A 10,547-nucleotide genomic window follows, 5' to 3' on the forward strand; every position below is an offset into this window, starting at 1 on the left:
TATTAGCAGTTGAGTTGTCAATTCAACCACACCTGGATAACTTAGTATCTGCAGCAAAGTATTTAGTAGCAAAGTAGTATGGAAGTAACGGTAATGATAGCAAAAGTAATATTTTTGGGTTTTGTAGTGATTGTAACAGTAGCAACAGAAAAGTAAATAAGCGAAGAACGATATGTGAAAAGCTCGTAGGCATTGGATCGGTGATGGAGAATTATGCCGGATGCGGTTCATCATGTAACAGTCATAACATAGGGTGACACAGAACTAGCTCCAATTCATTAATGTAATGTAGGCATGTATTCCGAATATAGTCATACGTGCTTATGGAAAAGAACTTGCATGGCATCTTTTGTCCTACCCTCCCATGGCAGCGGGGTCCTAATGGAAACTAAGGGATATTAAGGCCTCCTTTTAATAGAGTACCGGAACAAAGCATTAGCACATAGTGAATACATGAACTCCTCAAACTACGGTCATCACCGGGAGTGGTCCCGATTATTGTCACTTCGGGGTTGCCGGATCATAACACATAGTAGGTGACTATAGACTTGCAAGATAGGATCAAGAACTCACATATATTCATGAAAACATAATAGGTTCAGATCTGAAATCATGGCACTCGGGCCCTAGTGACAAGCATTAAGCATAGCAAAGTCATAGCAACATCAATCTTAGAACATAGTGGATACTAGGGACCAAACCCTAACAAAACTAACTCGATTACATGATAAATCTCATCCAACCCATCACCGTCCAGCAAGCCTACGATGGAATTACTCACGCACGGCGGTGACCATCATGAAATTGGTAATGGAGGATGGTTGATGATGACGATGGCGACGGATTCCCCTCTCCGGAGCCCCGAACGGACTCCAGATCAGCCCTCCCGAGAGGTTTTAGGGCTTGGCGGCGGCTCCGTATCGTAAAACGCGATGAATCCTTCTCTCTGATTTTTTTCTCCCCGAAAGTGAATATATGGAGTTGGAGTTGAGGTCGGTGGAGCATCAGGGGGCCCATGAGGCAGGGGGCGCGCCCAGGGGGGCAGGCGCGCCCCCCACCCTCGTGGACAGGGTGTGGGCCTCCTGACGTGGATTCTTCTTCCAGTATTTTTTAATATTTTCCAAAAATATGTTCCGTGGAGTTTCAGGTCATTCCGAGAACTGTTGTTTCTGCACATAAATAACACCATGGAAAGTCTGCTGAAAACAGCGTCAGTCCGGGTTAGTTCCATTCAAATCATGCAAGTTAGAGTCCAAAATAAGGGCAAAAGTGTTTGGAAAAGTAGATACGATGGAGACGTATCAGGATCGATGGTAACAGGAGACGGGGGACAGGATGTTTACCCAGGTTCGGGCCTTCTCTATGGAGGTAATACCCTACTTCCTGCTTGATTGATCTTGATGAATATGAGTGTTACAAGAGTTGATCTACCACGATATCGTAATAGCTAAACCCTAAAAGTCTAGCCTATATGACTATGGTAATGTGTATATCCTTTCCGGACTAACCCTATGGCTTATATAGACACCGGGGGGATCTAGGGTTTACATGGAGTCGGTTACATAAGAAGGAATCTACATAGTCGGTTGCCAAGCTTGCCTTCCACGCCAAGTAGAGTCCAATCCGGACACAGATACAGTCTTCGGTCTTCATGTCTTCACAGCCCATCAGTCCGGCCCAGATAACAGGCCGGACTCCCGAGGACCCCTTAGTCCAGGACTCCCTCAGTAGCCCCTGAACCTGGCTTCAATGACGAGGAGTCAGGTGTGCACATTGTCTCCGACATTGCAAGGCGGGTTCCCCTTTCCGAACTCCAAGACAGTCTTCAGATGCGATGATAGTATCCGGACCTGCCACATACACACTATACATAACCGCAGAGAGAATATATATTTTTACACGAGTTCTATCCGCTGACAGCTTTTTATAACACGACATTACGTCTGTCCGGTCATAATTTCGAACCGTTTTTCATCTGCCGCTCCACGTTTTTGAGACGCGGTTGCCATTGGCACGTCTTGTCGAAGCAGAGATCGTGTCCCCTTATCGCGGGATTCTCATCAATGCGGGCATGGGTAACTCAACCGTGCCGTTTATACAGCCCTTGGGAATCGGCGAGTTTTTATGGCGAGTGAGGAGGCGTTTAATATTCGCTGCCTTTATAAGGGGATAAGGACTCCCTCTTCCTCTCTCACGCCCTCTCTCTGTCTCCGCCTTTCCAATCTCGAGCTCCAGCACCCAAGTACGCATCCCCCTTCCACTCAAGCAACCATGTCCGGATCCGAAGGTCAGGGCAAGTGGATGGTCTCCTCCGTCAAGGAGGAGGACATTACTAAGCTTCGGGCGGCCAGATATTTGGCGAAGGTGATCGACCACCGTGTGCCAGCCGAGGGACAAGTCGTCCCCATGCCGAAGCCCACTGAGACGGTACTATTCATCCCTCATTTCTTCCGCGGGCTAGGGTTTCCACTCCACCCTTTTGTCCGCGGGCTGATGTATTATTACGGGATAGAGTTCCATGATCTGTTGCCGAATTTCTTCCTCAACATCTCGGTGTTTATCGTCGTGTGTGAGGCCTTCCTCCGCATCCAATCCACTTCGGGTTGTGGCTCAAAGTCTTCAACGTGAAGTCGAAGGTGGTGGACGGCCAACACGCGGAGTGCGGAGGAGCCATGGTGAGCAAGCTAGCCAACATCTCCTGGCCGAAAGGTACCTTCGTGGAGACAGTAAAGGAATGGCAGAGACAATGGTTCTACATCACAGAACCCCGCGTTACCACCTGGGCCACGGCTGCCGAATTCCGCTCCGGCGCTCCTATGCGACTCACCTCCTGGGTCGAGAAGAGTCTGGACTGGTGTTTGCCCGATGAGCTGATAGCGTTGCATACGCGCGTCCAGAGCATGATAGCCAAGGACGTCAAGCTCGTCGATGTGATCCAGGTGATGCTAGTTCGCCGGATTCTCCCATGCCAGCGCAGAAGTCGCCCTCTGTGGAATTTCAATCCGAAGAAGCATCAGACCCTGGTGAGGCTCTTCGAGACCACCCACGAAGATGCCTGGAAGTTGCTTTTTAAGGGCAACGAGAAACCGCCGGCCACAGGTTCAGACCGTGGTCACGATTGTGAACACCCCGCCAGCGAGGTATGTTATTTTTTATGTATCCCCAACTTAATTGTTTCGAGGATGATGTCTGAGCTTTTATTATTGCTTTTTCAGGACTGGATGGAGAGGGCGAAGCGGATCCAGTGTCCGGCTCCGCTGCCTGAAGAACCGGTCATCCCGCGTCTAGCGAAGATGCTGGTGCCGGCGCCATATAAGGCGCGGGAGAAGAAGGCCAATGGGGCCAAGAGTGGCCCCCGTCGCAAGGGCACTTCGGACGTGACGTCCGAAGACGACGAAGCTCATTCCGCTGTCCCTCAGGACAATGACAAGGAAGAGGAGGAGGAAGAGGCAAACAACCCTCCCCCTGAGGAGAGGAGGAAGAAGAGGGCGGCTTCGGCGCATCTGGAAGCGGAAACGCCCAAGAAGGGAAAGGGCGCCCCAGCGGTCAATACCGCGTGGGACGTTGACAGTAGTCCGGATGGACGCCCCCGCACTAAGCCCCAGGCCGCATCGTAGGTGACATGGCTCGCTCATGCGCACACCCAGCCCTTTCTCTTCATTATTTTAACGTAGTTTAACTATACTATTGCAGTCCGGCCCGCGACCTTATCCAGCGATCCTCATCCGGGGGTTCGCTGGCTCCGTCGGAGATGGCGAGCATGTCGCCACCGCCTGCTTATTCCCCCGGGACCAGGGACGACACGGAGGTGTTGTCCTGGAGGATCGCTCCGAACCGGGGAGGAGCCCAGGACGCTGTCCGCGAGGCGCCACGAGGTGAGACCTCCACTGCCGGACACATGGGGGAGCCGAGCCCCATGGGGACTGGCGAAGAGGGCCGCATCCAGTTCGGCCCTCGGCTGAATACGATTCCGGAGACTCATATGGCTCCGGAGTCAGGCGAGCAGCCCCCTTTAAAGGAGGGGGGGTGCGCCGCTTCCACCGGTGGCCCGCGTCGATCCAGGGGCACCGGATAACCTGATGGAGGCGCTACGAGGCGCCTCCGTCATGGACGAACACCGTGTCCTTATGGGTGCGGTGATCGGGAAGGTTCAGTCCACCAAGAGCGGACTGAATGAAGCCTGCAGCAACCTGTTGATAGGTTTCGAGGTAGGAAAGAGAAAACCCCATGTAGAACGTAGCCCCTGAGACACTGTCCGGCGTTCGGCGAGAAGAACCGGACAGAGGATCAATCCTTTGTTATAGGAGACTAACTAAATATGTATCAATAAGCAGGCGTCACTGTTGGCCGCAACCTCACATGCTGCCGAGGTCTCTGAACTGAAGCAGAGGCTTGAGCGGACCGAGAACGAGCTCGACGAGGTTAAAATTCGGCTCCAGGAGGAGCAAGGTGCATGGCGACTTGCTATGTGTTCGGAAAGAATAAGTGTTGTATATTGACCGTGGTGTCATGATATGTGCAGGAGCCGCGACCGAGGTCGAGGCCCTGAGGAAGGCCCTGGGCGAGGGCGAGGAGAAGGTTGTCCAGTAGCAAGCCGCCTGTAAGAAGCTCAAGGCCCGGGTCAAAGAAGTCCAGTAGGAGCTCCAGGATGCGGTGAAAAAATGTGAGACCTTGGAGCATGATGCGTCGACTCAAGGGGCCGAACTCACCAAGGCTCGTCGGAGCACGGAGACCGCACGGAATGAGGCCCAGGCCGCCCTCCAGGAGATCCAGGAGGCCAAGAAGATCACGGCAGGTAAGGCCTTTAAGATGCAAAGCAAGTATGCGGAGAAGCAGTACCTTTTACTAACCCGGGTTTGGAGTTCCCCAGGGGCTTTTGTTGATTTACCACGCAGTGTATCGGACGCCGTGGAGTTCTATCGAGCCAAAGGAGGGGGTTCTACGGAGAAGCTATTCTAGTCGCAGTATGCGGCGTCAGAGCCTCTCATGTCGTTCACGGATCAGCTGAAACAGCTGGTGGAGCTGCATAGGGTGGCCGAACTAGCCATGAAGGATTTGGTAATCCGGCTATGGCCAGCCGAAGCTATGCCTGGCAGCTACTTCGGACTCGTGAGGCGGATGGTGAACGCCTGTCCTCGGCTGGTCGTCATCAAGCGCTCTGCCTATATTGAAGGTGCATGCATGGCCTTCACTCGTTGCAAGATGTGGTGGGCGAAGATGAACGCCGTTGAAGTTGCCAGAGGGCCGCTGGAGGGCAAGGAGCACCGCACACCCGAGCGATACTTTGCGGATGTCATAGAAGGGGCTTGACTTGCAGCAGCGCCTTGTTCGCAGGACATTGTATTTGAATAAATGTATTCATGTTGCCTTTGCCGTGTATTATGAAAACAAAGTTTATTTTGTAATGTAATTTTGTTATGCTTTTAATTGTTTCTTCCTGTGCAGCCGTGTTGCATGTAATATGAGGGTTGGCCTGTCGTCGGCTTCTGCCCTCACGTAGGTAGTACGGAGGTGTTCGGGATGGAATCTAAACAATCTTGATCCCATTATATGGTCCTTGAAGGAGTTGTTTAGCGCAACGAACAAGGCAATCAGACTATACGGCTTAAATGCCATCACTTAGCCATAGGAGTTTTATAATAAAGCATGGGCGCAGCCCCTGGTTTAGACCAGAGTGCTGTCAGCATCTGATCAGGAAGTACCGATCTCTCGCATAACGCGGAAAAAATCTCCAACGATTTGTAACCCTCGAACAGCTGACTGGCTCTCGCCATATCATGACAGTCAGTTTTCGGCTTTCTCTACTGAGGTGCTCATCTGGTCAAGGCCAGGGCACAATCGCAGTAGTTCTCCCTTTACTGCCCTAGCCGATTCAGCGGAACGTAGGGTAGCAAGCACAGGAGCCGGGCAACCCAACTATTGACCAAAGACATGATTCAGAGGCAATGCATATAATGCTAAATTCGGGGTGCCAAACTTATCTATAAGAAGTGTTCGGACTTTGCTGTCGTATTATGGGGCGATGGGGAGCCCCTGGCGAATGTGAGACATACCAAAGTGTACGAATGCGGTCGATAAGCAAATCGAAATAAAATGAAGTAAGAAACGAAAACCACAGCAACTGGGCCGCAAACCATTTTCATTATAACTGTATGGATACGTCAAGGCGTATCTTGTACAAAAAGTGCGATAAGCATCCGGGCTGTTTAACATGCCGAAATCAAGAGGGCGCAGCGTGCGGGTTCTGAGAAATAAGTAGAAATACCGTCAAGAAGAGCGTATGGAGGTTACCCTACACACTTATGTTGCTTGCCGTCTTTGTATGTCGATCCTTCGAAAGGACTGGTTATCAGGCACACGGGAAAAGGAACCTGAAACAAAAAGGAAAAAGGGTGAAAGTATGTGTGAGTCCGGGGTCGGTCAAGCCGTACTATGGACCACAAGCTGTGCCTCCGTCGATGCCCATGGGTTTTTGAGTGCGTAATTATGTGCGCATGGTACGAGTGCCACTACTTGATCAGGGCTGGGACGGAGGCCGAATTGCTAGTCAAGCTCTTGACAGGCCGAGTTGTCCTGTTGCAGCGTAGTCCGGACCTTTTTAACGGTGTCGAGGGGCTCGGCAGCCGGATTGTGGATCTGCTTGAAAAGGCCGCTCTGTACTTCTGCTGCTAGGGTGGCGGTGTGCTCCTCTGTACGGAGGGAGCGTTCCGTATTTCCATTAACTGTTATGACGCCGCGTGGACCAGGCATCTTGAGCTTGAGGTAAGCATAGTGTGGAACCGCGTTGAATCTAGCAAACGCGGTTCGTCCGAGCAGTGCGTGGTAGCCACTGCGGAAGGGGACGATGTCGAAGATTAACTCTTCGCTTCGGAAGTTGTCCGGAGAACCGAAGACCACCTCCAGCGTGATTGAGCCCGTACAGCGGGCCTCAACGCCTGGTATGACTCCTTTAAAGGTAGTTTTTGTGGGTTTGATTCGTGAGGGATTAATGCCCATCTTCCGTACTGTATCCTGGTAGAGCTGGTTGAGGCTGCTTCCGCCATCCATCAGGACTCGTGTTAGGTGGAATCCGTCGATGATTGGGTCGAGGACCAGTGCGGCCGAACCACCATGGCGGATACTAGTTGGATGATCTCAACAATCGAAGGTGATTGGAAATGACGACCACGGATTGAATTTTGGGGCGACTGGCTCTACCGCGTAGACGTCCCTGAGTGCCCGCTTGCGGTCCTTTTTCGGGATGTGCGTAGCGTATATCATGTTCACCGTTTTGACTTGAGGGGGGAATTTCTTCTGCCCCCCGGTGTTCGGCTGCCGGGGCTCTTCGTCCTCGTCCTCACTTTGTGATCCCTTTTCTTTGTTTTCGGCATTTAACTTGCCAGCTTGTTTGAAGACCCAACAATCTCTGTTGGTGTGATTGGCTTGTTTGTCTGGGGTGCCGTGTATCTGGCACGGACGGTCGAGTATGTGGTCCAGGCTGGAAGATCCCTCATTATTCCTTTTGTAGGGCTTCTTCCATTGGCCGGACTTGGAGCCGCTGAATCCGGCGTTCACTCTGGTGTCGTCGGTGTTATCGCCATTGCTTCGGCGTTTGTGTCTATTGCGCCAGAGCTTGCCGGTGCTGTTTTTGGCCTCAGAGGGGCCTGCCTCGCTGGCTGTGTTTGTGCTTCGGGCCAGCCAGCTGTCCTCACCCGCGCAAAAGCGGGTCATGAGTGCTGTGAGGGCTGCCATGGATTTTGGCTTTTCTTGGCCGAGGTGGCGGGCGAGCCATTCGTCACGGATGCTGTGTTTGAAGGCTGCTAGGGCTTCGGTGCCCGGACAGTCAACGATCTGGTTCTTTTTGGTTAGGAACCTAGTCCAGAAATTTCTGGCTGATTCTCCAGGTTGTTGAACTATCTGGCTTAAGTCATCGGCATCGGGCGGCCGGACATAAGTACCTTGGAAGTTGTAGAGGAAGGCTTCTTCCAAGTCCTCCCAGCTGCCAATGGAGTTCTCAGGCAGACTATTTAGCCAGTGCCGAGCTGGTCCTTTGAGCATTAATGGGAGGTATTTAATAGCGTGGAGGTCATCTCCTCGGGCCATGTAGATGTGGAGAATAAAATCTTCGATCCACACTGCGGGATCGGTTGTTCCATCATATGATTCAATATTGACGGGCTTGAACCCCTTGGGGAATTCATGATCCAGCACCTCATCTGTGAAGCAGAGAGGGTGTGCGGCGCCTCTATAGCGGGCCGCGTCACGGGGCACCTCCGACGAAGTCCGTCTACGGTTATCGGCCCGGGTGTGATTAAGTTTGTCACGTCCGAATAGGTAGCTGTCATCCCGAGTAGGGAAGCGTCCTCGCGAGCCGTAGGTTGATCTGGTGTGTCCTGCTCTACTGTCCAATTCCTGCCGAAGGTCGTATGTATGATCCTGAGCTGGTCTGTCCCTGTGTTTGCGAGGCAGTGGGGTGGGCTGTTGTTCGGCCTGAGTTGCCGTTTTATCCCGACCGTGGGGTGGTCGGTCTGCCGCACTATCCCGACCGCGTGGTGGTCGGTCCGCATTGCGCGAGGGAGGTATGGGATCTGGTGCCTCCTCATCGAACTGAGGTAGCAGTCTGCGTTTTGGGTAACTCTTGGGTGGGCGCTTGAGGCCGTATTCTTCGGCTGCCAGGACATCGGTCCATCTATCGATGAGTAGGTCTTGATCTGCTTGGAGTTGTTGCTGTTTTTTCTTTAGGCTTCTTGCAGTAGCTATGAGATGACGCTTAAAGCGCTCCTGCTCGAGGGGTGCCTCAGGCACGATGAAGTCCTCATTGCCAAGGCTCTCATCATCCTCGGAGGGTGGATGATAGCTATCATCATCCGGGTCGTTGGGCATGGCCTGTTTATCAGGATTAACTTACTCATTGTCTTGCTCCTCCTGTTCGGATGCGGCTCCAATAGGGTCTTCATTGTTTTCGGCGTCGCCCGAAGTGCTGTTTTCTCTGGTGCGAGTATTTCCATCTTTTGAGCGATGAGGTTTAGAGCCGCGTTTAGGGCGCCGACGCTTGGACTGTGTCTTGGAGGTTTTATTCGCATCTGGCTCTTCTTTGTCGTCGCCAGATCCTTTAGGTGTATCAACCATGTACACGTCGTACGAAGAGATGGCCGTCAAACGTCCAGTGAATGGCGGGTCTTGGCCTTGCTCCTTGTCGGCATCGTCATCCATATCGTCGATGTCTTCGGAGCCATAATCGAGCTCGTCGGTGAGCTCGTCGGTTAAGTCCTCGACGGTAGCTATGAAGTGGGTGGCGGGTGGGAAGCAAAATTCCCCATCATCAGCCTCTAACTCGAACCGAACATAGTTCGGCTGCGAGTCCTTCTCCAAGGAGAAATTCTTTAGAGAATTCAGCACATCGCCCAAAGGTAAGTGATGGAAAACGTCTGCGGAGCTGAATTCGAAGATTGGTAACCGATCTAGCTCGGTGTCCGCAGGCGTACACGGTCCGGGACTTATAGCCGGAGACGAGTCCGAAGTTCCGTTGAAGCAAATATTGCAGGGTGTTGAGTCCGTGTGCGGCTCCAACTCCGCCGACTCTATGGATTTGGATGGCATGATCTGCTCTGGTTCTAAGGCCATTGCAGCAATAGGAACCATCTCCTGGATGTGATCCGATGACAGATTTAAGTCATGTTCATCGGAGCGAGGGGGAGCGATCGCCGCGGTCTCGAATCCATTGAAGATCAAGTCTCCATGGATATCCGCGACGTAGTTCAGGCTTACAAATCTGACCTGATGGCCAGGGGCGTAGCTATCGACCTGCTCCAGATGGCCAAGCGAGTTGGCCCGCAGTACGAAGCTGCCGAACACAACAATCTGTCCGGGGAGGAAGGTTCCTCCTTGGACAGCGTCATTATCGACGATTGAAGGGGCCATCGAACCTTTTGTTGACGGCATAGTGGAACTCTCAATGAAAGCACCAATGTCGGGGTCAAAACCGGCAGATCTCGGGTAGGGGGTCCCGAACTGTGCGTCTAGGATCGATGGTAACAGGAGACGGGGGACACGATGTTTACCCAGGTTCGGGCCCTCTCTATGGAGGTAATACCCTACTTCCTGCTTGATTGATCTTGATGTATATGAGTGTTACAAGAGTTGATCTACCACGAGATCGTAATGGCTAAACCCTAAAAGTCTAGCCTATATGACTATGGTAATGTGTATATCCTTTCCGGACTAACCCCTCCAGTTTATATAGACACCGGGGGGATCTAGGATTTACATGGAGTCGGTTACATAAGAAGGAATCTACATAGTCGGTTGCCAAGCTTGCCTTCCACGCCAAGTAGAGTCCAATCCGGACACGGATACAGTCTTCGGTCTTCATGTCTTCACAGCCCATCAGTCCGGCCCAATGGATAACAGGCCGGACGCCCGAGGACCCCTTAGTCCAGGACTCCCTCACTCGCCTCCCAAGTTTTACTACAATGTTGTCGACGTAGGCCTCAGCGTTCCTCCCGAGCTGTTGGCCTAGAGCGATGTGCATCAGTCGCTGGAAGGTTGCCCCAGCATTGTGCAGCCCG

Source organism: Triticum aestivum, chromosome 5D (genome assembly GCF_018294505.1).
Source record: "Triticum aestivum cultivar Chinese Spring chromosome 5D, IWGSC CS RefSeq v2.1, whole genome shotgun sequence".
Taxonomy (NCBI): Eukaryota; Viridiplantae; Streptophyta; class Magnoliopsida; order Poales; family Poaceae; genus Triticum; species Triticum aestivum.